This window comes from Myotis myotis, unplaced genomic scaffold (assembly GCF_014108235.1).
Source record: "Myotis myotis isolate mMyoMyo1 unplaced genomic scaffold, mMyoMyo1.p scaffold_m19_p_8, whole genome shotgun sequence".
Taxonomy (NCBI): domain Eukaryota; kingdom Metazoa; phylum Chordata; class Mammalia; order Chiroptera; family Vespertilionidae; genus Myotis; species Myotis myotis.
The window spans coordinates 65,057,766-65,085,592 of record NW_023416390.1 but is presented as its reverse complement, the minus strand read 5'-3'; the positions used below and the strand labels follow the sequence as shown (position 1 = coordinate 65,085,592).

At 39.4% G+C, this 27,827-nt stretch overlaps 1 protein-coding gene across 2 annotated transcripts in view; it reads left to right on the top strand.

Moving 5' to 3' along the window:
- MBD5 (methyl-CpG binding domain protein 5) overlaps positions 1-27,827 on the top strand; it is a 409,514-nt gene that overhangs the window by 164,786 nt on the left and 216,901 nt on the right. The window contains exons 7-8 of one of the 2 annotated variants that reach the window (XM_036319644.1): positions 12,729-12,919; positions 16,753-18,473. The gene's annotated coding sequence lies outside the window, so the exon portion shown is untranslated. Of the gene's footprint in view, positions 1-12,728; positions 12,920-16,752; positions 18,474-27,479; positions 27,545-27,827 lie in introns of those variants that run through there. The other variant, XM_036319645.1, reaches the window with a different exon arrangement.

Genomic DNA, 27,827 nt, shown 5'->3' with positions numbered 1-27,827 from the left:
TAAATAAAAGCATGAATCCAGGGATTTAATCATGTGGATGTTGGAGGAAAGAGTGTTCTAAGTAGCATGTCATATCAGATGTTAAACAAAAGGGTAGTGGACAGTGTGGCTTGAGCAGAGAAAGAGGAATAGTGGTAGAGATGGGATCAGAAAGATAAATGAGGTCCATTTCAGTTTGTTTGTCTTAGCAGAGGAGTGACAATATTTGATAAATTTGTAAAAACTTAAGCTGATGTTACTACAAACAAGCTGATAAGGAGCAAAGGTAAAAAGCTGGGAGATAATGGTACCTTAGACCTGAGGAATGGCAGTGGAAGTAGTGAGAAAGAGTTGGAGTTTGGATGTAATTTAAAATTAAATCAACTGGACCCCAGAGAGACTGGATGTGGAATGTGAGGGAGAGAACACAAGGAAGAGGAAGTATGAAAACATTATCTAGAAAAATGGGAGAATGAATGGACTAGGGAAATATACTATGATTGCCTGGGAGCAGGAAGAGCCCACTTGAGTGCTTCATGAATTTAAAAATGAGACCAGTCAGTATGATTATGGGTTTTTCTGCAGCTACATTCAGTTTCATGATGTAGGCCTCATTTTATCTGAAGAAATAGATTTCTGTAGTATTATGAAAAGATGCCTTATAACAGGACATTATACATGGAGAAAATGTTCTCATTTTAATGATTTTTTTAAAAAGGAGATACAAACATGCTTATTTTTATTTGTATTTATACAAAACTTAGATATATTCCCCAAGTTTTAGCTGCACATGGTTTTCATATGATCATTCTAGACCAGTGATGGCGAACCTTTTGAGCTCGGCGTGTCAGCATTTTGAAAAACCCTAACTTAACTCTAGTGCCGTGTCATATGTAGAAATTTTTTGATATTTGCAACCATAGTAAAACAACAACTTATATTTTTGATATTTATTTTATATATTTAAATGCCATTTAACAAAGAAAAATCAATCAAAAAAATGAGTTCGCGTGTCACTTCTGACATGCCTGTCATAGGTTCACCAACACTGTTCTAGACAATAAATGTGTATCCAATGACCCTAGGTAAATCATGCCTGTAAGATAGCAGGCATTTCAGAGTGCTTCCTTATTTACTTATTTTTTAGATTTAGCTTATATTTTGCAGTTTTCAAAAATAAACATGAAACTTATTTTGAACTTAATACATCCTATCTAATAAACAGTAATATGCAAATTAACCATCACTATGTGATAAAGATGGCAGCACCCACAGCCAATAAGGAGGAAATATGCAAATAGATGTGACAAAGATGGAGGCGCCAGCCGGAGCCACGGAACCAAGCTGGCCAGAGAGCAGGTGCGGGAGGCTTGGCTCCCTTGGTTGCCTAGGCTTGGCTTCCTTGGTTGCCCCAGCCGGCTCCGTGGCCGCCGCCCAGACAAAGCCATAGTGGCAGGGCCAAGGCAGAGGTGGTTAGGGGCAATCAGGCCAGGAGGGGAGGGTAGTTGGGGCAAGCAGGCCGGTGGGGGCGGCAGTTTGGGGTGAGCAGGCCAGCAAGGGGGCAGTTGGGGGCAATCAGGCTGAAAGGGGGGACAGTTGGGGGTTAGCAGGCCAGTGGGGGGGGGGTGTTTGGGGCAATCAGACCTGCAGGGGGACAGTTGGGGGCGAGCATGCTGGCAAGGAGGCAGTTGGGGGTGATTAGGCTGGTAGGGGGGCACTTGGGGGCAATCAGGCCAGCAAGGGGGGCAGTTAGGGGTGAGAAAGCCAGTGAGGAGACAGTTTGGGGTGAGCAGGTTGGCAGGCAGAGTGGTTATGGGTTATCAGCCAGGCAGGCAGGTGAGCGGTTAGGAGCCAGCAGTCCTGGATTGCAAGAGGGATGTCCAACTGCCAGTTTAGGCCCGGTCCCACCTAAACTGGCAGTCAGACATCCCAAAAGGGTCCCAAATTGGAGAAGGTGCAGATCGGGCTGAGGGACAACCCCCGCTCCGCCCTGTGCATGAATTTTGTGCACCGGGTCACTGGTTATATATAAATTATTTATATTAATTGTATGTGTTCTGAGCATTTGTTTACTTAAAATGCTCAACAGTTTTAGAGGATAAGAACTTTATGAAATCATGAGACAAACACTTATGAAATACCAGAAGCATTAGATGGATTATCAGCCACATTGAACATCTCATGAACACAGCTGGTGAGAGAACACAAAAAGGGAGGAGGGCAAAGTGGCAAATGACAAAAGAGAAATGTTAAAGGATGAAACAAAAATATGAAAGCTACAAATAATTAATAACCCATAATGAAAAGCAAAGAGGGAATGTGGGAAACATCTGCAAGCAATGCAGGGCTTATGTTGTAGTCATTGAATGAATGCATTACATCTGATAGAGCATTTTCACTTGATCCACTATCTGAAATCTCTTATCTGAATTCTCATAAAGCTGCTTCTGAGAAATATACACAAATCCAGAAACTACTCAGTGATGAGACTTTTTACTAATGGGTACTCAGTTACTACCTGTATTAAGTGAGAGTAAATATGTAATGTTCTATAAGGACTTCAGTCTTGGAACACTATGGCTGAGAACAAGATTGTGTTTCATGCATAATGAAGCATGTGATAAGTAAAAGGATACAATTTATCATTATAAATATACTAGAGGCCCGGTGCACAGATTCATACACATTGACAGGAAATTAATTAGAACAAATATTTTAATATCACTACTCGCCCTTTCTCTATAATAGCAGTGTCAACCTAATCACGATTGACAATGAGATTGAAACACACACGTGCAATTGCCACCAGCGAGAACTTTGTACGTATCGTGCATGTGAGAGTCAATTTAGCCTTTTATATATATAGAATAAACTCACTTAATTAGACCTGCTTTCTGATTTAGCTACACTTTTTCCAGCCTAGTGAAGCACCCCAACTTCTCTTTCAGATAATTGTCAGCAACACAGCAGTAAATATCAACACGAAGCAGATTATTATTGTAGATCACACAGGGAGAAGAAAGGGTATAATAATTAACTGCAGCAGTGTTTGACTCTATTCTGCGCAGTGAGAAAACCTGAAGTCATTTTCAAGTTCCACCATTTCTTCTTTTCAGTCGTGTCAAGTTTCTAAACTCTCTAAATCTCTGTTTTCTGGCTAAGGAAAAGAAAATAGGATTCCACTGAGTCTCCTATCTACCTACTCCAGGACTTCTGTGAGGGTCAAAAGAGATGAGGCACAGGAAAATGCTTCACAGACATTTGGTTAAAGTGTAAAATGTTTGCACCTGGCTATAAAGCAAGTCATGTTCCTGGGCTGAAGAAACTCCAAGGAGGCTGGTTTCTAGGGAGAGGAAGCTAGGGTGTTTCCACGTGATGTCATTCCTTGGCACCCACAGCCACTGTTTAAGGGTGGGCTGGGCTGTGGGCCGCATTTTGTGCCATGGGGTCTCAGCAGCATTGGCTGTGATTTGGTGGGCTGTTGCTCCAGGGTGGTGGTGGGGACTGTGTCCCACCTGGGGGAAGTCAAGTGTTGCTTTGTTGATGCCAGGTCCACTGTGCCATTTCTTTGTAAATGGCCAGTGCATGTTATGGCAGCTCCTGTATTGAGCATCTGCCCCATGGTAGTCAGTGCGTGTCATAGCGACTGGTCAGATGATTGGACAGACACTTCGCATTTTAGTCTTTTATATCTATAGATGGTAATATATTGTTTCCATGGGTAGAGTTAGTACAGGTCTGTAATTGCAATTCTAAAAGGTAATAGATTCTGAAATCCAAAAATTTCTTTTTCCTTCAATATGTTTTGGCAACAAGACCAAACTGATGTGGAAACATTAATTTCATCATGAATTTAAAAGCTATTGATGACCATATCCGATAAGGAGTTGATATCCAAAATATTAAAGAACTCAATGAACTCAGTAGCCAAAAAAATAGTCTGATTTTAAAAATGGGCCAAATACCTGAATAAACATTATTCCACAGAAGACACATACAGGTGGCCAACCAGTAATGGAAAAGGTGCCCATCATCACTCATCATCAAGGAAATGCAAATCAAAACCATGAGATATCAGCTCACGCCTGGGAAAAGGATATTGTCAAAAGAAAAGAGATAGGTGCTGGTGAGGAAGTGAAGAAAAGGGAACACTTGTACCCTGTCAGTGGGAATGTAAATTGGTACAGCCACAATGGAAAACAGTGAGGTTCCTCAAAAATTTAAAAATAAAGCCGAAACCGGTTTGGCTCAGTGAATAGAGCGTCGGCCTGCGGACTGAAAGGTCCCAGGTTCGATTCCGGTCAAGGGCATGTACCTGGGTTGTGGGCACATCCCCAGGAGGGGATGTGCAGGGGGCGGCTGATCAATGTTTCTCTCCCATCGATGTTTCTAACTCTCTATCTCTCTCCCTTCCTCTCTGTAAAAAATCAATAAAATATATGTTTAAAATAAATAAATAAATAAATAAATAAATAAATAAATCTACCTTATGGCCCCACAGCTGCATATATATCCCACTTCTGTATGTATATCACAAGGAAATGAAATCACTATTTCAAAGATACCTGCACCCCCATTGATAGATGAATGGATAAAGAAAATGTGATATACATGCGAACATGTGATATGCATATCACATATATATCATATATAATGCATGTAAATTTGTTTATATATGCATACTTATGAATATTATTCAGCCAAAAAAGATAATCCTATAATTTGTGACAGCATTTATAGGGCATTTAAGCTTAGTGAAATAAGTGAGACAGAGAAAGGCAAATACTGTGTGATCCCACATATATGTGAAATCTATTTAAAAAAAAAAATTCATAGAAACAGAATAGAATGGCAGTTGCAGAGGCTGGGAAGTAGAGGGAATGGGGAGATTTGGATCAAAGGGTACAAACTTCCAGTTATAAAGTGAATAAGTTATTGGGATCTAATATTCAGCATGCAGCCTGTAGTTAACAATATTATGTGTTTTCACAACACATACACATATAAATTGTAATTAAGTGAGGTGACGAATGTGTTAACTAACCTTACTGCAATAATTATTTTGCAATATAAACATGTATCAGATCACCATGTTGGACACCTTAGATTTACCTATGTTATATGTCAATTATATCTCAGTAAAGCTAGGGAAAAATGAGGAAAAAAATAAAAGCTATTTATGAATATATGAAATTATTTCTATTCTATGTTTAAATCAAAGTGGGACTGTTCATTACAGAAAAATTAGTGTATTTGATTATGGGCTGCTGCCTAGACACCACTGGCTGGTATTAGATAAACTGCAGTCCATGCAGTTTATCTCATTACCTTTTTAAATCTGAAAAACCCCAAATTCCTAAATATATTTGTCCCCAAGAGTTTCTTTAAAAAGGTGTATAAAATTTGTGTAATGAGACATGCAAGAAATAGATGGTGTTTTTCCGTGGAGAGAAGAGATAGGAGTTTTATTTCTCATTTTTTCACTCATTTATGCTCTTTGAATTGTACCATGATCATGAATTACTTTAATAAGTACAAATTACTTTAAAAATAAATCAATCATGGTACCTCTCTAGACCCTCCCTACCTTCTCCTTATATCTCTAACAAGAGGGCACCCTTATTGACAAAAATTTTAATATTTGTCTTCTTTCATCAAATTGTTCAATATGCCCAATGGATTCTATTATTAATACCTCTCATTTTTTTCTCCCTTTTCTGTTCTCAGCATTCGGAACTGAGTTCATATTTGTTCTAGATTATAATGTAGCACCTTCTTTACATCTATGAGCAGCTTAATTTGCTTTCATTGAAGATGTTATTAAACTATATTTTAACAATCTGAATACTTGTCTGTTTCCAGCCACTAGTCTGTAATCTCCTTAAAAGTAAATACTATCATTTATCTCTTGGTTTTTTTCTACAGTGGCTGACTAAGAGTTTGTACTCATCTGTTTGCTAAAGAAATAATGAATGACCTGAATGGATAAATATTATCACTTATTTTTTTTTTTAATTTAGCGTTTCTCAACATTTTTTAAATAGGCGAACCTTAAAATGTTCAAAAGGATGTCATTGTTTTTAAGTTACAAAAATGTTGGAAAGGTATTGTTAAAAACTGAATCAAAGCCATGGCTGGTGTGGATCAGTTGATTGGAGTGTTGTCCCATACACTGAAAGGTTGAAGGCTCGATTCCCAGTCAGAGTACATACCTAAGTAGCGGATTTAATCGTTGGTCAGGGTGTGTACTGGAGGCAACCAATGATGTTTCTCTCTCACATCAATGTTTCTCTTTTTCCTCCTCCTCCTCCTCCTCTTCTTTCCCCCCCCCCCCCCCTCTCTCTCAAATCAATAAGCATGTCCTGGGGTGAGTATTTTAAAAAATAATTGAATAACAAGACAAAGTTTATGAAAGAAGATTGCAAATTAAGGATAATTAGACCTCTATAGTGAACATTCAGAGAAATAACTTTGCAAAAAGATAGATATTTAGAAAACTGATTGTGATCCCAAGAAGACATGGATATTTGAAACAGACATAGGAGAGAGCAGATAAAATTAAAAAACACCAGGATAAATTTAAGGATGAGGTAAATAAGGTTAAAAATGACTGGATAAAATTAATATTAGAAAAATAAATTAAAATTCTCAACTCTTGTCAGTAAAAAAAGAATTGGCCTGCAGGAAATCAACTTAGTGAAGTGAGGGTAGGGGGGAAATCAGAAATTTTCTCAGAATTCAAAGAAAAATTAAAAATGATGTAAGAGAAAATGAAACATATGGGAATAAAGAAGAAAGTTCCAATATGAGGCTTAGGCATATTCCTAAGAGTTAATGAAAAAATGTCAAATAGAAGCAATAGTAAAAGATATCTTAAAAAATTGTTTTGATTAAAGGTAGACTTTGGTTTCTAAATCACAGAGTAGCTTGTTTTGGAGCAGCCATATCACAGAGAATAAATAGGATGATGTAGATATTTTTAACCCTCCTTGAAAGAATGGTTGAGTTACAAAAGGGAAAAAAAATGAATCATAAAGTTTATTTAAAAATAAATCAATATTTATTAAGCATAATAAAGATATTCAACTTTTTTTACTTTTAGCAAGTGACCTGTAAAAATTTATTAATTTAAATTTAGGGTGGGAACAATATGACAAAAGTAAATATAAAATTTTAACAATATTTCAAATAATATCTGACTTTGAGTCCTAATGAGTATTTAAATGTATCTTGAAAAGTAACTAAGTTACAGCATCAAAAGTAGGCTCAAAACTGCTTTTATGATCTTACATTTTGGAGTTTTTTTATATTTTACTAAAGGCCCGGTGCATGAATTCGTGCAAGAGTGGGGTCCCTTGGCCTGGCCAGCGATTGCGGCCTGTTGGGAGGCCGGCCAGAGGAGGGAAACTAGGAGGTTGGTCGGCCGGCACCCCCATCAGGGCCTATGGGGGGGCTGGATGGCCAGGGAGAGGGGCCTCAGCAGGTTGGTGGGCCTCAGGAGGTTGGCTGTGGGAGCACACTGACAACCAGGGGACAGCTCCTGCGTTGAGCGCCTGCCCCTATTGGTCAGTGCGCATCATAGTGACTGGTCGACCAGTCGTTCAGTCATAATGGTCACTTAAGCTTTTATATATATAGACTAGAGGCCCGGTGCACAAAAATTTGTGCACTACGGGAGGTCCCTCAGGCCGGCCTATGCCCTCTTGCAGTCTGGGACCTCTCGGAGAATGTCCACCTGCTGGCTTAGGCCTGCTCCCTGGGGGGATCGGGCCCAAGCTGGCAGTCAGACATCCCTCTGGCAGCCCGGCAGCCCTCAGGGGATGTCCACTTGCCAGCGGGAAGCAAACCTAAGCTGCAGTTGGACATCCTTAGTGCTGTTGAGGAGGCGGGAGAGGCTACCACCACCACTGTACTGGCAGCCGTCAGCCTGGCTTGTGGCTGAGCAGAGCTCCCTTGTGGGAGCACACTGACCACCAGGGGGCAGCTCCTGCATTGAGCGTCTGCCCCCTGGTGGTCGGTGTGTGTCATAGTGACCAGTCATTCACAGTCGTTCTGCTGTTAGGGTCAGTTTGCATATTACCCTTTTATTATATAGGATAGAGGTGTGGTGCATGGGTGGGGGCCGGCTGGTTTGTCCTAAGGGTGTCCCGGATCAGGGTGGGGGTCCCGCTTGGGTGCTTGGCCAGCCTGGGTGAGGAGCTGATGGCTGTTTGCAGCTGGTCACACCCCTTTCAGGGTGGGGGTTCCCACTGGGGTGCCTGGCCAGCCTGGGTGAGGGGCTGATGACTGTTTGCAGGCTGGTCAAGCCCCCCCTCCCCCAGTGGGGACCCTCACCCCATGAAGGTTTGGCCAGCCTGGGTGAGGGGCTGATGGCTGTTTTCAGGCTGGCCACAGCCCCTTTAGGGTGGGGTGTCCCCACTGGGGTGCCTGGCCAGTCTGGGTGAGGGGCTGAGGGCTGTTTTCAGGCTGGCCAAGCCCCACCGGCGACGGAAGCTTTCAGCCTCTCCTTTTTTTTCTTTGTTTTTAATTCTGGGATTTATTTACCTTCTATAATTGAAACTTTGTAGCCTTGAGAGGAGCTCAGAGCCACCCAGGGCAGGCAGGAGGGAAGCCTCCTGCTCACTCCAGCTCCGTGGCCACAGCCGGCCGAAAGCAGGTATCTGGGGTTTATTTACCTTCTATAATTGAAACTTTGTTGCTTTGAGTGGAGCTCAGAGCCCACCGCGGCAAGCGGGAAGCTTGGCTTCCTCCATCATTGGGGCAACCAAGCCTCCTGCTTGCTCCAGCTCCATGGCTGCCGGCCGCCATCTTGGTTGGGTTAATTTGCATATAGTCGCTCTGATTGGCAGGTGGGCGTGGCTTAAGACATAGCGAAGGTGCGGTCAATTTGCATGTTTGTCTTTTATTACTGTAGATGCTTTTGAACGTACCTACATTTAATTTCTAAATAAGAGGTAATTTTGTTCAAGAAAATTGTGGATATGATAATCATGTTTTTTTAAACCTGAGTTTTAAAGTATTTGAGACTTCTGGGGGTTCCTTTTGATTAAGTAAATGCAACCTATAGACTTGATGATGGTTATCTTAAGGCAAATTTATAGGCTTCATAGGATTTTTATGCTACTCAATTATATGTCACCAAAAGTTGCTTTTGTGCTTGCTGTCATTAACTAGAAATCTATGTAACAGTAAATTTCAAATTGTTGGACTGATACTTCAGAAATTTAGAACCTCTGCAATAATCACAAATATCATGAGGTAATTTAAACACAAAGAGATAATCTATACTAATAAAAGGATCATATGCTAATTAGACTGAATGTCCTTCTGGACAAAGCCATGGTGGTGGGGCCAAAGCAGAGGCAGTTAGGGGTGATCAGGCCAGCAGGGGAGAGCAGTTAGGGGGATCAAGCCAGCAGGGAAGAGCAGTTAGGGGGATCAGGTCGACAGGGGAGGGCAGTTAGGGGGATCAGGCCAGTAGGCAGGCGAGCCGTTAGAAACCAGCAGCCTTGGATTGCGAGCAGGATATCCGACTAGGGATAGGGCCTAAACCGGCAGTCAGACATCTCCCAAGGTGTCCTGTATTACAGAGGGTGCAGGCCAGGCTGAGGGACACCCGTGCATGAATTTCGTGCCCCGGGCCTCTAGTTTAAGTGATAAGCTGACTGAGTGCTGAGATATGTAAGCATGCTTCTCAGGCACCTAAGGTAGTCACTTAGACCTCAGGTGCTTGCAAATCATTCCATTTTAAGGGGAAGAAATATTTATTTAACTTCCCAGTTATTAAATTTATTTAATTATTAGTTTAAGCAGATGTCGTTATTGCCTTTAACATTATGAACTCTTTGGAAAATTGTGACCTTCTAGAGCAGTGATTTTCAATCTTTTTAACTCATGGCACACATACAGTAATTACTAGAATTCTGTAGCACAACAACAAATACATTCTATTTGTTGCCAATCTGACAAAAAAAAAAGTGTAATTTTTATTCATTCACACCAGATGGCTATTGTGTAGCTGTTGTCATTTTTTTTATTTGACAATCTGAAAGAAAAGAGGTGAGTGACCCTGACTAAATAGTCAGGTATTGCATGTTTTAAAAAATCTTGTGGCGCACCAGTTGGAAATTGCTGTTCTAGATCAAGGATCAACAAACTTTTTCCTGAAAAGCTCAAATTGTAAGTACTTTAGGCTCCTCTGGCTGGTAGGTCTCTGTGGAGCTATTCAACTCTGCTGTTGAGGTGTGAAAATAATCAGAGGCAATACATGAACAAATGCGCGTGGCTGTGGTTCAGCTTTATTTATGGACACCGAAACTTAATTTTATATAACTTCCAGGTGTCAAAATTTTTATGCTCTTTAAAGCATTTAGAAATGTAAATACCATTCTTGTCTGGAGGGCCACACAAAACAGATGGCAGATTGGGTTGGTTCTGCTGGCTAAAGTTTGCCAACCCCATTGGTTGGGAAAATATGCCTTAATAACACATTCTTAAACTCCTCCACAGCCAAATCTATCAAACTATCCCAGAATTCTTACTGATTTGAGCTTATGTCTTTCAAAGTGACAAAAGATGTTCACTTTGTTACCAGCCACTTCTTCATAACACCAATAGTATTGCTTCTTTTTCTCACTTTATTTGTAGTTCACAGAAGTAAATTAAAAGGAATTTTTACTCTGCCTATTAAGCAACTGTCTTTTGTTAGATGATGCCGTGTGGTATGATGGAAGTAAAACTGGAAAACTTGGAAACCAGGCTGTAGCTGCTTCTGCCCCTACCCAAAGTGGTCAAGTTTGTCAAACCTCTAAGGCTCCATTGTCTATGCTGCTTATCTGGAAGAAGTATTAAGAGGCTCTATTGTAATAATAGATATGAAATTAGTGGTAAAGAGTGTAACATAAGTATTGCCTTTGTGGTGATGGTTGCACTTTATTATTACTCTTATAATAATTTGACTTCTGGCAGGGCTTCCTATGTATTCTGATATATCCCTCTTAAAGATTAGATAATGCTTAAGGATTTGCACATAAATTTTTTCTAGGATTTTTATCTCCATATGCTCACACTTTTAAGCTAGTTTTATCTCCTCATTGTATATACATGTACCAAGTTCATTACTAAAGTACTATAAAATTTTCAAATTATATTCTATGAATTCTCTTATTGCTACTCTGTGAGGGCAGAGACTTTATCTGTTTTGTCCCTGCTCTCTCCTCAGTACCCCAAAACAATGTATGGGAATATGTTTGGGTCTCATAAGTGGATCTGAGTAAATCAGTGACACAAATAATTTCATATGTTCCCTTGTCTTGCATTAGCAAAAGGAATATAGAAAGCTCATTCTACATAAAATGTTTTTAAATACATAAAATAAGTAAAATTACAAAGCAAATCTTTTCACCTCTACTAAAATATAGTTCTATCCACACAATCTAGGATCCATCGACCCTGATTTTTAAAATTTGGAAGAATTTTTAAGTAGTACCAGAGGACACACAATCCCTAACTACAATTTATGAAATTACTTTGAGAGAATAAAAAACAAAGGCAAGCTTTATTTAGTCTCTTTAAATATCCTTCTCTGTACTTTGAAATTATAACAAAAAGAACACTAGGTGTGTGTGTTTTTTTAAGCCTATTTTGGTTAAATTTCCTTTGTTTGCAACAAGATTTTTGTAAACTTATTCATATGTGGCGTTCATCTGGAAAGTGACTTGAATATCTCATGGAATTGACAGGTGGGAAGGAAAGAAACAAGGGTAGCTCTGGGGATTTCAGCTTTCTCCAGAGTAGAGCCATTAATGGGGTTCCCAGTCACATGTCTAAATTTCAGGGTATTAAATGGACACTTGGTTGATCAAGTTTGGATCACACATGCCTGAATTGGTCAGCCAAAGTCAGTTTCAGGAGGTTCTGAATGATGGTGGTTTGTATTTTTTTAGTTGTAATTTTGATGTGGTTGTGGGAGGTGGTGAGTATATGTGTTTACTTACCCTACCATCTTGGTCCTCCTCTAGATTTGGATTTTATCTTAAATGTTATGGGATATAAGGTTGTGTCTAAAATCCATTTTTTTAAAAAAAAAATTTCAGTCTGTTGCTCTGCAGATAATAAAAATATCACTTTTTTCTTATGTTGCAGTAGGAAGGATTAGGAAAAATAAATAATTATGACTGGCTGAAATTCAGAAATTTAATGGTAAATGATCATTTTTGATAAAATGATGATCATACTGTAATAAAATAGTCTCTCTTAGATACCCATTGAATAAGTTCCATGCATTGAATTAGTAATTAAATAATAAACTATCATGTTTGTTGTTTCTTGTTCTAGATTTTCCTCTAAGCTTTAGGTCTGAGAAATTAACTTAGAAATGATGATGCTTTTCCCAATTTCCCTCCCAGGTAAACAACTGGAGGAAAGAACCTTGAACTAAGAGTAGTAAGAACTGGTTTCTCATGCTGGCTCTGCCACCGATCGGTTGTACCATTAGTTGGGTTGTTTAACCTCTCTGGATTTCAGTTTCCTATAGTGTAAAATATGGGGATTGAATCATCTAATTGATATAGCTCTTTTGTGCCTACAATCATAAATTTAGCAAGTCCTGTGTGTAAGACTAAAATTCTGTGATTCTTAATGAGACCTCATAAAATCTCAAAATGTCCTTAAATATGAAACTAGGAAATATAAAATAACTGGCTCTCTGTTCAAAATTGGAAAATTCATCCTTATTCCCTTTTTAACAGGACCAAGGAAATAAAATACCAGAAGCCCAGAGCACAGAATATTTTCCTTCACCAATTCACAGAATCGTGATACTTCTCTAATTCCATCAAATACAAAGGAATGACCACCTTGGCAGATGGCCACAGAGGATGTCAACAGTTTTTTGGAGGCAAGCAATGAAATATTGATGCTTTGAGTTTTCTATTATTAAGTATGTAGAAACAAGTAGAATTTTGTTTTAATGAAAATATTAAAAGTGTTCTTTAATACTGTAATTTACATAAGTATAGATAAGCTATTTCTCCCCTCCTTTTTTCCCCCTGAGCATTATCGCATGTCAAAAATTACATTGAGCTAAGCTGCTTTTGCCCTTCCATGGTATAGGGTTATATTACATTCCTAAATACAAAGTAAAAATTTAAATAACAGAAATTAAGTACCCATGTTTGACAACAGGGCTCTTTCTATCTATCTTGGACACACATATAACTACAAATACTAAATAGTTTGGGTGTTGGAATAGTTTGGGTATTTTTATTATTCATACCATTTATAAATTTTTTGTTTTGATCCCTGCATTTTTCTCAGTTATTTTTAAATATTCTGAAGTATTCCAAATTGCGGTAAGTCATCCCTTTATAGTCCTCACAGCTTTATATTTTGTGCGATGTCTACATCAAAAGATCCCATTAAGTTTTTAGTTACTTTCACAGCTGCTCTTGCTTTTCCTGGAAAAACAGTCAATCAAGGATTGTGGAACCACAGTGTCATCTTCAAAACTGAAACTAATTACCTTACCCTTTAAATGGAAAGTTTGCCTGGAAATAAATTGACTGTTTTAGAAAAAAAAATTATAAATGTAAGGAATCTCCCTTCTTCAACTTCATAAAAAAAAAAAAAAGGCTTAAATAGATGAATATAAAATGAAATAAAATAACTCATAAAAATTTGAGTCCAATGTACTAAAACTTAATTTTACAAAGCTTTTTATACAAACAGAGAAACTAAAGATTTGCTCAGAATTTCTAATTTAATGTTCCTTCAACTCAGAGGCCTAAGGTCATTCAGCAAAAGAGTCTGCTTTTTAAGTTCAACTTAGAGAAACACTTTCTAAGTAAAGGAGACCATTAATGTTTAAAAAGCCCACTGTAGAGCTTCTGAGGAACTAGAGTCAAAATTAATTCGTGCTTTTCTGTTGGGGAAAATTTCATCTAATTACATTCAAATTATTCTGCAACTTTTTGGACAGCAAATCCTGATCACCAAAGAAAAGAAAGACCAGCTGTGTTGCCCTTGCCTCATAGTTATAAGAATAGCAGTATTATGTAGTCACTGGGCTTTATAGAACCGTAAGTGATTATCCACTGGCTGCCTTCTGGCAAAAACACACCTAACCTTTCTGAACTGCTGATAATGTCTGCCTTCTGTTTGTAAGGATAGATTTTAAAAAGAAAAAATAGATTCTACTGCTTTCTTAGTTGAGTTGAGTTGTTTAACCTATAAGAAGCAGGAAGTTCTTATAACCCTTGCACACAAGTAACTGTTTCTAAAACTTCTCTCAGAATTATACTTTAATCATGGTTTAAATATTTTCTAAGTCTACTACAATTCACGTAACTACTTTAAAAAGATACGTTAAATTGACCATTGCTAAATTAGTGGAAATAGTTCCCATAAACAGTGCTACTCCATAAGCAGCCTATTGTCAAATTTCTTTCTCTAATGTTTCCTTTTTAAACTCATTCATATGTCAGACCTTATTTTGATCTTACGTTATTCTTTAATCACAGCAGCATATCTGTGTCAAATAGCTCTAATTTATATTTCTTCCACATTAAGAACTAGCCCTTTGTTCTCTATGAATTGCATTCTATTTTTGCTCATATCATTAATATGTGATAGATATTTATAGTTCTAATCACAAGCGCTATTTCATTTATTTCCCATATTGTAAGGTTTATTTGTAAATTATCATTGTAGAAATTTTTAGTAATTCGAAAGGCAGTTGTAACACAGCACATATGATTTATAGGTATGACAAATTCAAAGAACAGTGAAGACTAACTGATTAATCCTGTGCCAGACCTACCAGTTGTGTGATCTTGGGCAAATCATTGATTCTCTTTGATCAATGTATATTTTTATATTTTTTTATTTAGATACTAATAATATAATTGTAAGGATTAAATGGGATAGATGATAATATTAGTAAAAAGCTTAGATATTTAGCACTCACCTAGCACGTAATTTAATAAATAGGTGATGTAGTTATCCTACTTTTTGCAAATGATTGAAGAAGGTTTCCTCATAGTAAGCTCAACTCTTAGAAAATAAGTAATGGATTTGTCCATTATACTCATGTCAATTTTTTTTTTTGCATTATTGTGTTTGTTGTACTGCTACTAAATTTTGTTCTTATTGAAATTTCCCAAAAAGCAGTTTAAATTTTATATGAAACATGTGAAAATGCAATCTATGCTGAAATCATGGTTAAAAAACATAGTTTTTTAAAAAGTGGTTGTTAACTTTTGAGCTTCATGAAAACTTTATACATTACAAATTTTGCAAGGAATTTTACTTGAGTGATTCACTTTCTGTTCTAAAATTTTAACTTTTTATCAACCAGTATATGTTTGGAGAAATATTCCACATGCAAAGCAAGAGAGTTGAAGAATTTTCTTCTTGGGATTAAATACCTTTTATGTATACATTGATCAAATGTGTATTTAATATGAGAAACTGATTTGATCTTTCCACTAGAAAGATAAAATTAAATAGGCAATTTGGTTCTCTGGATTAGTTTCCTATGTCTGCTGTAATAAATTATTACAAATTGGGTGGCTTAAATTAAAAAAATTTATTCTCCCACAGTTCTTAAGTCTAGAAGTCCAAAATCAAGTTGTCCTCTGGACCATCTTCTTTTAAAGACTCTAGGGGGGAACCTGTTCCATGCCTTTCTCTTAGCTTCTGGTGTGGCCGTCCATCCTTGGTATTCCTTGGCTTATAGATTTGTCCCTTCTATCTCTGCCTCGCTCATCACATGGTTTTTCTCCTGTGTCTATGTCTCTTCTCTTCTTATAAGGACAGGATCATATTGGATTAGGGTCCACCCTAATTCAGCATGACCTCATTTTAACTTGATTACATCTGCAAAAACGCTTTTTACAAATAAGGTCACATTCTTAGGTGCCAAGGGTTAGGGTTTAAATGTATCTTTGGGGTTCGGGGGTATAATTCAACTGATTTAACACACTGTCTTTTTTATATCTATATAGATAGGTTTAGATATATATATATATATTTTAACTGAGAATAAAGTTAAGAAAGAAACATTGATTTTAAAAACAGAAAATTGTCTTCTTCTAGAACAATGGTTGTTTCACTTGTGACAAGACATGATCTATGAATAGGTTTTTGCTGCTTGCTTAGAATGATTTGGCAGTACCATTTCTTGAACATAGTTTCTTGATAAAACTTTTTCCCATTAACTGAATAGCTCTATTTTTTAAAATTAGAGAACAATAGTTATCTTGTTTGTTTACTTGATGTCAGAGTTCAAATAATAGGGTTACAGTTTTATGGTCACAGGCATGTGTCCATATTACATATATAAACAAATGTGATGCCCTAAAGACATTAGAGATGGTATGACATTTGTGTTTATAATTTTACTTAGAATTATTCTTTGTAAGTAAATTAACTGAGCCAGTTTTCCTTTGTTGTACTTGATTCAAAACAGGACTACTTTTTATTTTCCTGAGTAAGATATTTACTTTAAATTAAGATTAAGAAAAAAATTGTTGACCTTTCAAAAAGAACATAAGCATTAATTCTACTGTTTATTATAGAAAAGCTCATTCTTGTGAATTCTTTCTAATATATAACTTCGTATGTGGTATATAGATCATCAGTAAATTTTTATCACATCTTTTTTATTGTCATCTCCCACATATTTAGACAACTGTCACAGATTTTCCATGTAATAAAACTTACACTGTGTAAGTTTCAATAAAAAGATTTTTTATGTATTTTCTTCTCTTTGAGCTTCTGAAAAGGAAGTAAAGCATTATAAAATCCTATTGTGGGTCCTCGTGTTTTGCCATTCTTGCATGAAACACATGAAATATCCAGAAGTACTTTTCTTGCAGGTAAAACTTGCTTCAAATTATTCTTTACATATAATAGTCACTCAATAAATGTTTATGAAGTGAATGAAGGAAATTGTAATTAGTCCTTCTGCTTGTAGATAGCATCCAAAAGAGTGTTATTAGAAGGTAAAGCAATTCTGTAGCTAACTCTGTTATGCACCTTCATGTTAAATATTTTTCTAAAATTTTATATGAAAGGTAATCAGAGATGGGAATTAGAAAGTTTGCAATGTGGGAAAGTGGCAATATAATCTTTATTTCCCAGAACTTTTCAGTAAATTGAGGGATTTAAGGTTTATATTTTTATCTCATTTCCAAGTGAATGTTGAAACCTTGAGGAAAAAACAAAGTATCTGGTTAAATGAACAGTTGACTATGCATTTTGAGATTGGGGTTTGGTTTTGTAGACTATGGATCAAATTACTAGAGGAGTGTTTCTCCACCCTGACTATGCTTTAGCATAATCAGAGAAGTTTTTTAAAAATAGTTATTTAGGCCCTGCCTCTACTGGTTACTCTCTTTTGTTCCAATTACTAGCTGTGTGGCTTTGAGCATTTTGTAGTTCTCAGAATCAGATTCTCGAGAAGTGATGATACAGTAGTAGTGGACTTTTGGATAAGATTGTGTCTTACAGAAATTGAAAATAAAATATAATATATACTTAGAGATGTGCTGATCTAATTAGGAAAACTTTGAACTGAAAAACAGGGATTTGAGGAGATAAATATGCAAATTAAACAATAAAGATTTTATTATTAAGAGCATCAATAATGATGAAGTAAATACCCTGTGTTACTGGTAAAAATACTTAGGGAAAATATTAGGAAATTGTACCTTTGCCTCAAATGTCTATATTCCAAGTCCCAGACTATGTCTGAAACTGGAGTGGACTGATTTCTTAGGTGAGGAATTTAACACCAATCGAGTATTCCCAGTGAAGTTGAATAACCATTTTCTAAGAGTATAACAGTGATAGATATGATGGTGATCAGGACACATTAGCTTATGGAATGCTTATGAATTGGAAAACCTCTAAGGTTCTTTTCCAACTCGAATAGGCTGTGTTTGTGAATAATTGACAGTCTTTTGTTAGCATTTATTTATTCATGTATATATTTTGAAAACTTACTGGAAGATAAAATTTAGGACATGAAGGAAAATAGAATACACTATATAGTATCATGGGGGCAATTAAATAACATAATTGTATTTCATTTATACATATACATGTGTTGGCTATTTCTGTTACCATTTAGGAGCTAACGTAAATGTATGAAATAGGAATTCAATATACTTAAATGTACAGAAAGAAATTGTACTAGAAAAGCTGTCATCTTGATCCAGGATTTTTGAAGAGAAGCTTCTTGAAAACAAATATAAATATGCATTATATTGTATTTGAAATTATTATTGGGTAAGACTCAGGTGCTAACATTAATTAATTTCTGTCATTGTTCCTTGCCTGCATGTTCTTTACTGAGCATGCAGCTGATGAAGTTACTTTTGATGCTGCTATTATTGCTTATTAATAGCCAGAATTTTGGAGAGAGAGAGTCCAGTTTCCTGGAAGAAAAACTGCTGAGGATAGAGAAACAGTACTCATAAGAGAAAGGCTAAGTAAGTATAATGGGTCTTAGAGTATAGGACTTGATTGATTCCGGAGCCCCAGAGGGAATGAAGGGAAAGGAATTTCTAGAGAAGACCATCTAGTTCTGGCTTTAAAGAAGCAAAATGAAAACATCAATAGTTATTTTCTTTTTTCTGCTATATATTTCTAAAGCAATATAAAGATAATAAAAAGTGTAAAAGTAAAATTGGGCTACCTTTTTTAATATATTTTAAAATATATTTTATTGATTTTTTACAGAGCAGAAGGTAGAGAGATAGAGAGTTAGAAACATTGATGAGAGAGAAACATCGATCAGCTGCCTCCTGTACACTCCCTACTGGGTATGTGCCCGCAACCAAGGTACATGCCCTTGACCGGAATCGAACCTGGGACCTTTGAGTCCGCAGGCCGACGCTCTATCCATTGAGCCAAACTGGTTAGGGCTAAGCTACCTTTTTTTAACCTCACTTCCCCTACTCTAGAGTTTTACTACTTTTAGTTTTACTGGATTTTAGCAAGTCATTCCCTATTTTGAAATGTTTTAACTCCATAATAGAATTCAATATATATTACTGTCTATGAATAAAGAGGCACCAGAGAAATGAATATATATTGGGTCAAACCATCAGCATATTACTGGTTGAGTTCCTCAGAAGTAAAGTGTTTTTGTTAGGTTTTGCTTTTGGGTTATAAAAGCAATACATACTCATGGTTTTTAAAATAAGAAACATAATATGGAAAAGTATAAAAGTAAAATTTGTAGCCATTCTGTTTCTACTTCCCACAAGTAACTTCAATTACCTTTTAATGTATCATTTCAGAGGTCTATCCAAATACAAGTGACACACACATGTACATACGTACCTACACATACGCATATACTGTTATATGCTTTTCATTACACAAATGCAACAGATCCATTGTTTTTGCTAGTAGCCTTTACGCTGTTTGTCTCTTTAATATTGATTTGTAAGAGCTCTTTGTATACTAATAAAATGTGCCTTTTTTAATGTGTTTCAAACGTTTTTCTGTAGTTTAATTTGCCCTTTAGGTTGATTTATGGTAGTTTCTCTTTCTCATACTGAAATTTTAAATTTTGGGTTAGTCAAATTATTACTTGTTTCTGTTATGGCTTCTGGAGTTTATGTCCAAGATGATAAAATCTATAACATCATTTTATCTTTCCCACCATTATGGCTGAATTTTTGTTAAGGGACTTTATTTTATTCCAGAAGTTTTAGGTTCACAGCTAAATTAAAAGGAAGGTACAGAGATTTCCTATAGACCCTCTGGCCCCAAACATGTATAGCCTTCCCCATTATCAATATTCCCACCGCAGTGGTGAATGTGTTACATCTGATGAACTTACATTGACACATCATCATCTACAGTCTACAGTTTACATTAGGGTTCACTATCGGTGTGGGTTTGGACAAATGTCAAATGACGTGTATCCGCTATAACAGTATTAGACACAGTAGTTTCACTCCCTTAAAAATCCTCTATGCCTATTAATCCCCTGTTTTTAAATAAAGTTCTGATGTTTAAATCTTTAAATAACTGGAATCTTGTTAGTGTCCTAACAACTTTTATTGAATCATCTTTTCTTAAAATGTCACCTTTATTCTATATTATGTATATGCATGCGAGTGTATCTCAGGAGTCTCCATTATACAAACTTTTGTCTATTCCTTTTGTAGACTAAACTCTTTATTTACTATATCTTTATAATGTTTTTAATATTTGCAAGGACTGGTTCCCTCTTGCTCCTCTTTTTTTTTTTTTTTTTTTTTTTTTTTTTTAGTATTCCTAGATAATTACATGCTTTTTATCAGATCAACTTTGTTATCTTTTTAAGTTCTCAAAATAAAAAATCCTATTGGTATTATAATTGAAATCTTATTAGAATGATAGGTTAATCTAAGCAGAATAAGAAGTCTTAGAATATTGATTATATCTGTCCTGAAAGCAAATTACATGTCTTGCAGATATCTAGATTTATTTATTCTGAGTTATTTATTTGTGTGTGTGTGTGTGTGTGTGTGTGTGTGTGTGTGTGTATGTGTGTTTATATTAAATTAGAGGCCCGGTGCACAAAAATTTGTGCACTCGGGGGGAAGGAGGGGTCCCTCAGCCCGGCCTGTGCCCTCTCGCAGTCTGGGACCCCTCGAGAGATAACGACCTGCTGGCTTAGGCCTGCTCCCGCGTGGCAGGGGGCAGGCCCAATCCCTAGGTGCAGCCCCTGGTCGGGCTCAGAGCAGGGCCGATTAGGGAGTTGGGGCGCCGCCCCTGACATGCACAGAGCAGGGCGGATTGGGAGGTTGCGATGCCACCCTCAGTCACGCTCAGGGTAGGGCTGATAGGGGGGTTGGGGCACCGCCCCCTGTCACACTCACGGCAGGGTTGATGGGGAGGTTGCGGCACCACCCCCTGTCACACACAGAGCAGGGCCAATCAGGGGGTTGGGGCGCTGCCCCCTGTCACTCACAGAGCAGGGCCCATCAGGGGGGTTGGGGCTCCGTACCCTGTCACGCACAGAGCAGGGTCGATCAGGGGGTTGGGGAGCTCCCCCCTGTCACACACAGAGCAGGGTCAATCAGGGGGTTGGGGAGCTCCCCCCTGTCACTCACAGAGTAGGGCCGATAGGGGAGTTGGGGCACCGCCCCGTCACACACAGAGCAGGGTGTTCAGGGGGTTGGGGTGCCGCACCCTGTCACACTCAGGGCAGGGCCGATGGGGAGGTTATGGCCCTACCCTGTCACACACAGAGCTGGGCCCATGGGGGGCAGTTGGCGCGTTGCCCTCTACCACCCACAGAGCAGGGCCGATCATGGGGTTTGGGCACCGCCACTGTCACACTCAGGGCAGGGCCGATGGGGAGGTTAAGGCTCTATCCCATCACACACAGAGCAGGGACCGTGGGGGGGGGGGGGTTGTGGTCCCGCCCCTTGTCACACACAGAGCTGCAAGGCGATCAGGGGGTTTGGGTGCTGCCCCCTGTCACGCTGATCCTTGTGCCGGGAGGCCTCTCGGCACCGTTGATCGCGGTACTGGGAGGCCTCGCGGCTCCGCTGATCCCGGTGCTGGGAGGCATATTACCCTTTTACTATATAGGATAGGGGTCTGGTGCATGGGTGGGGCTGGCTGGTTTGCCCGGAAGGGTGTCCTGGATCAGGGTGGGGGTCCCCAGTGGGGTGCCCTGCCAGCCTGGGTGAGGGGATGATGGCTGTTTGCAGCTGGTCACACACCCTTCAGGGTAGGGGTCCCCACTGGGGTGCCTGGCCAGTCTGGGTGAGGGGATGAGGGCTGTTTTCAGGCTGGCGGGTGACAGAAGCTCTCAACCGCTCCTTTTTTTCTTTTTTTATTTTTATTCTGTGCCAGCTTTAGCTCTGAGGCTCCAGCTCTTAGGCCTCCGCTGCTGAAAGCAGGTATCTGGTTTGTTTCAGTTCTATAATCGAAACAATGTATAACTCCAGCTCTGAGATCCTGGCTCGCTGAAAGCAGATTTCTGGGGTTTTGTTTAGCTTCTATATTTGTTACAATGTTTCAAACTGTAGGCTCAGAGGCCAGCAAGGCAGGCGGGGAACGTTGGTTTCCTCTGTCACTGAAGCAAAGAGGCCTCATGTTAGTTTCAAGCTGCCTGGCTGCCGGCCGCCATCTTGGCTGGCAGTTAATTTGCATATCTCCCTGATTAGCCAATGGGAAGGGTAGCAGTCGTACGCTAATTACCGTGTTTCTCTTTTATTAGATAGGATGGACTTGTTTCTAGTTTTTCTTTTCTAGTTGAGCATGGCTTAGATATAGTAGAAACATTGATTTCCATATACTAATCATATAACTAGCTACCTTTCTAAATTTTTTTCTTAGTTTTCCATTGATTTGCATACCTTCTACTTCTTTCTCCCACCTAATTAGCTTATATATACAGAACAATATCAATATAACTAGAGGCTCAGTGCACAAATTCGTGCACGGCTGGGGTCCCTCCGGGAGGCCTGCAGGGCCTAGGCTGAAACTGGCAGGCCAATGCCGCTGCTCCTGCCTGCCACTCCCGCTCACCTGGCCCCACTGCACCTGCCGTGGGCTCACACCCAGTCAGTTCTGAAGGGGCCAGTCAGTCCTGATGGGGAGAGGCTCACACCGCCACATCAGGGCTCACCAGCCATGAGCCCTGCATCTGGCACCCGTCCTAAGGGGGTAGGGAGGAGACAGGACACGATCGGCCCTCCAAGCGGGCAGTGGGACACCTTAACCTGCCTGGGATCCGGATCCGTCCCGCTGACATTCGCACAGGTTGTCAGGAGTCACCTGGTGGCTGCTTTTATATCATTTCTTCCTTGTGGAGCATCTAGGGAGGGAAAGCGACCGCGGTGCCTGAGGCCAACTTCCAGGAAACTGGAAGCGCTGTTAGGATCATGACGGCAGCGCCAGTCCGTCGGTGCCTGGCCCGTTCTCCAGAGATTGGACCTGCAGGACTACTGAGGGATTGAGTGACTGCCGCCTGGCTGGTGGGCCACCAGGACAGATCTGTCGGTTGAGTGGCGATCCCACTGTGGGAGCACACTGACCACCAGGGGGCAGCTCCTGCAATGAGCATCTGCCTCCTGGTGGTCAGTGTGTGTCATAGCTACTGGTCAACCAGTTGTTCAGTCACTTAGGCTTTTATATATAGACTAGAGGCCCGGTGCACAAAATTTGTGCACTCAGAGGGTAGGGTCCCTCAGCCCAGACTGAGCCCTCTCGCAGTCTGGGAGCCCTCAGGGGATGTCTGACTAAGCCATCAGGCGGACATTCTTAGCGCTGCCATGGAGGTGGGAGAGGCTTCCACCACTGCTGCTGCGCTAGCCAGCCATGAGCCCGGCTTCTGGCTGAGCGGCGCTCCCCCTGTGAGAGCACACTGACCACCATAGGACAACTCCTGCATTGAGCACCTTCCCCCTGGTGGTCAGTGAGTGTCATAGCGACCAGTCATTCTGCTGTTCAGTCGATTTGCATATTAGTCTTTTATTATATAAGACTAGAGGCCCGATGCACAAAAATTTGTGCACTTGGGATGGGGGTCCCTCAGCCTGGCCTATGCCCTCTTGCACTCTGGGACCCCTCGGAGGATGTCCACCTGCTGGCTGAGGCCCGCTCCCTGGGGGGATCGGGCCCAAGCTGGCAGTCAGACATCCCTCTGGCAGCCCGGCAGCCCTTGGGGGATGTCCACTTGCCAGCGGGGAGCAGGCCTAAGCTGCAGTCAGACGTCCTTAGCACTGCTGAAGAGGCGGGAAAGACTCCCACCACCACGGCTGTACTGGCAGCTGTCCCCTGGCTTGTGGCTGAGCAGAGCTCCCCCTGTGGGAGCACACTGACCCCCAGGGGGCAGCTCCTGCATTGTGCATCTGCCCCCTGGTGGTCAGTGTGTGTCATAGTGACCAGTCATTCCTAGTCGTTCTGCTATTAGGGTCAATTTGCATATTACCCGTTTATATAGATAGAGGCCTGGTGCATGTGTGGGGGCCGGCTGGTTTGCTCTGAAGGGTGCCCCATATCAGGGTGGGGGTCCCACTTGGGTGCCTGGCCAGCCTGGGTTAGGGGCTGATGGCTGTTTTGTTTTTGTTTTTTTTAATATATTTTATTGATGTTTTACAAAGAGGAAGGGAGAGGGATAGAGAGTTAGAAACATCGATCAGCTGCCTCCTGCACACCCCCTACCGGGGATGTGGCCTCAACCAAGGTACATGCCCTTGACTGGAATCGAACCTGGGACCCTTGAGTCCGCAGGCCGACGCTTTATCCACTGAGCCAAACCAGTTAGGGCTGATGGCTGCTTGCAGGCTGGTCACACCCCCTTTAGGGTGGGGGTCCTCACTGGGGTGCCTGGCCAGCCTGGGTGAGGGGCTGATGATGGCTGTTTGCAGCTGGTTACACCCTCTTCAGGGAGGAGTCCCCACTGGGATGCCTGGCCAGTCTGGGTGACGGGCTGAGGGCCGTTTTCAGGCTGGCTAAGCCCCTCGGCGTCCGAAGCTCCCAGCCTCTCCTTTTTCTTTCTTTTTTTTAATTTTGGGATTTATTTACCTTCTATAATTGAAACTTTGTTGCTTTGAGTGGAGCTCAGAGCGGGCCGCCGCAGGCAGGAAGCTTGGCTTCCTCCATCATTGGGGCAACCAAGCCGCCTGCTTGCTCCAGCTCTGTGGCTGTCGGCGGTCATCTTGGTTGGGTTAATTTGCATATAGTTGCTCTGATTGGCTGGTGGGTGTGGCTTAAAGCATAGTGAAAGTATGGTCAATTTGCATGTTTGTCTTTTATTAGTGTAGATTGTTTTTAACTTTTTTTGGCCCACTAATGCTTTTACCACCATAGATATGACAACCTTGCAGCTCTCATAGCTCTGATTACAGGAAAATTAGGTGTTTGCAAATAAAATAATTATTTAAAAAGTGAAACACAATTGAATGAGTAGTTGAATTCTTAGAGTTATATGAAACCAATTTTCTGATGACAGAATTAAACTTGCTCTTTTTATCTGTGGCTACTTTAAGATTTGCTTTTTATCCTCGATCTTCAGAAATTTGACATGATGTGCCTAGAATATGTTTCCTTGTATATTTTCTTCTAGAGTTGTGCTGAGCTTGAATCTATAAGTTGATGTTTTTCACCAAAATTGGGTATTTATCCCATTACTTTTTCAAAGATTTTTTCCTGCCTCATTTCCTCTCTCTTCTCCTTCTGGGACATAAAATATGTGTATGATAGACTGCTCAATATTGTTCCATGGGTATGTGGGTCACTGAGACTGAAATTTTTTTGTAATATTTTCTATCTGTTCTTCAGAAATTTATATTGATCTGTCTTCAAGTTCTTTGGTTGGTTTCCCTATCATCTCCAATACATTGTTAACCCCATCCTGTGAATTTTTTATTTTTATATTGTACTTTTTAATTCTGTGATTTCAGTTCAGTTCTTTTATTAAAAAAGTATTGTGGTTAGATCTATACATAACATAACTTATTATTTTAACTATTTTAAGTATACCAATTGAATTCTTTTTTATTGTTTCCATTTTCTGCTAAGAGTCTCTGCGTGCACTCATTATGATGATATTTTACTTTATGTTCTTGATAATATTTATAGTAGCTGCCTTAAAGTACTTGTCTAAGTCATCTCAAAGTCGATTCTATTGCCTGCTTTTTTCTATGAATGCTGGGTCACATTTTCCTATTTGTTTACACCTCTAATTTTTTTTATAATTTACTGGATAGATGATATACTTTAGAGACTCTGGATTCTATTATCTTTCTCTGAAGACCATTGACTGTTTGTATAACAATTAAATTATTGGCTGCTTGTCTTTAAGGAAGGTTTGATTTTACATTTTGTAAGAATAAGTCTCTTTTGGTTTTGCCCTTAATCCCAAGGTGACTGTTAGGACTGGGATATAATCTTTGCTCCTAAAATGTGGCCCTTCAGGGATTTATGTAAAAAGTTTGAGTTGTTCACCAAGCTGCTTTAATTTGATGAGATTCAAACTCCTTTTCTCATTGAGTGGGCAGCAGCAGAAATCCCTGTTTCAGCCTTCAACCTTTTACTTCCTGTGGGTTCTTTGGAGTCTTCCCCATGCATACAGTTCAGGAGTCAGCCCAAGTGGGAGTATATAATATTTTTACTCCGTCTCAGTTTTCTTACTTTCTGAAATCCACCTCTCTCCACCCTCAATTATCATCCATTCTTTCAACCCTGAACAGTAACCTCTGATACCTCAAGCCAATAAGTGTGGCCTTCCTGCTTTTTAGTTCTAGCAGTCCCCACTGCTTTTTACCTAAAGGGATAAGCAATATAAATGGAGATCCAGTCCAGCTATGTTCTCTTCTCTGAATGAGTGAAATCCTCTTTCTTTCTTTCTGTTGCTTTTGCTCACTCTCCATTGTGTCTTTAAATAGTTGTTTTTCTGTTTGTGTTAGTATTTTCCACAGTTTATAATTGCTGTCAGTGGATAATAGGTCTGATTGAAGTTACTCTACCATTACCAGAATTAATTCCTGGGTGGGTTTGTTTTACTTTCATAGTTACCTATTCACTTTATTATTTCACATTCAAGTATACTATGTCACTCCATGACCAATTTAGTCACTTAGACCTAGGTTGGATTCCTGGCTCTGCCATTTATTATAATGTTACTTCAAATTTCTGATTTCTAGTGTCCTTTTATGTAACATGGAAATAATCACATGTACCTTATTAGGTTGGTTGCTTTTGAATATTAAATGTGAAAATATGTGTGAAACATGTGGCACAGGGCCTAGAAATTTCTTGCCACTCATAAATGCTGCTTGCTACCTTTATTTACCGTAATTATTCTATAATTTGGAAGGTCAGATATTACCATATGGAACAGCTTACCCAAGATCTTACTGCTAGGTAACAGGAGTATAGCTTAATTAAATCAATTCTGCAAGATAAGTTTGTTTCCCAGAGATTCCAGTTTTAGTGTTATCCAATATGAGGAAAAATTGATGGTCTGATGGTGATTCAGAGGGGGAAGAGCTAAATGAAACTTACTAATAGTCAAGCCACACAGTCAGGGTTCTGGGTGATGTCTTCTTCTCTTCTCCGAGCACTTAAGAGCCAGACAACTAACTGACTGGTGACAGCAGATACTACTGTAGTTTTTTTTTCCTATCAGAGAAGAATGAATCTAAGCAAGTTTCTAATTTTAGAGCGAAACAGAATATTCAGTGAGAATACTCTGGCTCAGTGAAACAAGTAGTACGTGTACATATGGTCAGTAAAGAGCATAATAGCACTATGTAATGAACTAGTCTCTCCTTCAGCTTTACATGTAACTCAAAAATGAATGATTTTTACCCTAGGCAAACATGCAATTTCAGAAACTTGTTATGGAATGAGCTTTTCTATGAATAGTTAACATCAGTGTTTGTTCTGTCTGCTGGAATCATGGTATGTGTTTTTTTGTGTGTTATATCGATGCAATGCATAAGATTTTTTGCATAATCTTAAAAACATTTTTCTACAGTGGAAACAATTGAATGCTGAAGGTAAAAAGGGAAAGTGATTGAGGTTGCATCTACTCTCTCTGGTAAGCATTATTACAGTTGCTATTCACATTTATGTCTGTTCAAATAGAAACCCATCAGTCATGTAAACTTAGGGCCAGATTATGATCACAAATGCATAGCATGAATTGCCACATATCTTTTTTCCACCAAAAAAAGACATGCTGAGTAACATCTGAGATTAAAATCTGTCCTTTCAAATTTATTTTATTTTTATCCAGACTCAGAAGCAAAATGCAGTGTCAGAAGAGGAAATAAAATAATTCCTGTGAGGATGTGTTTTCTTTTATTACATATAATTCTTGA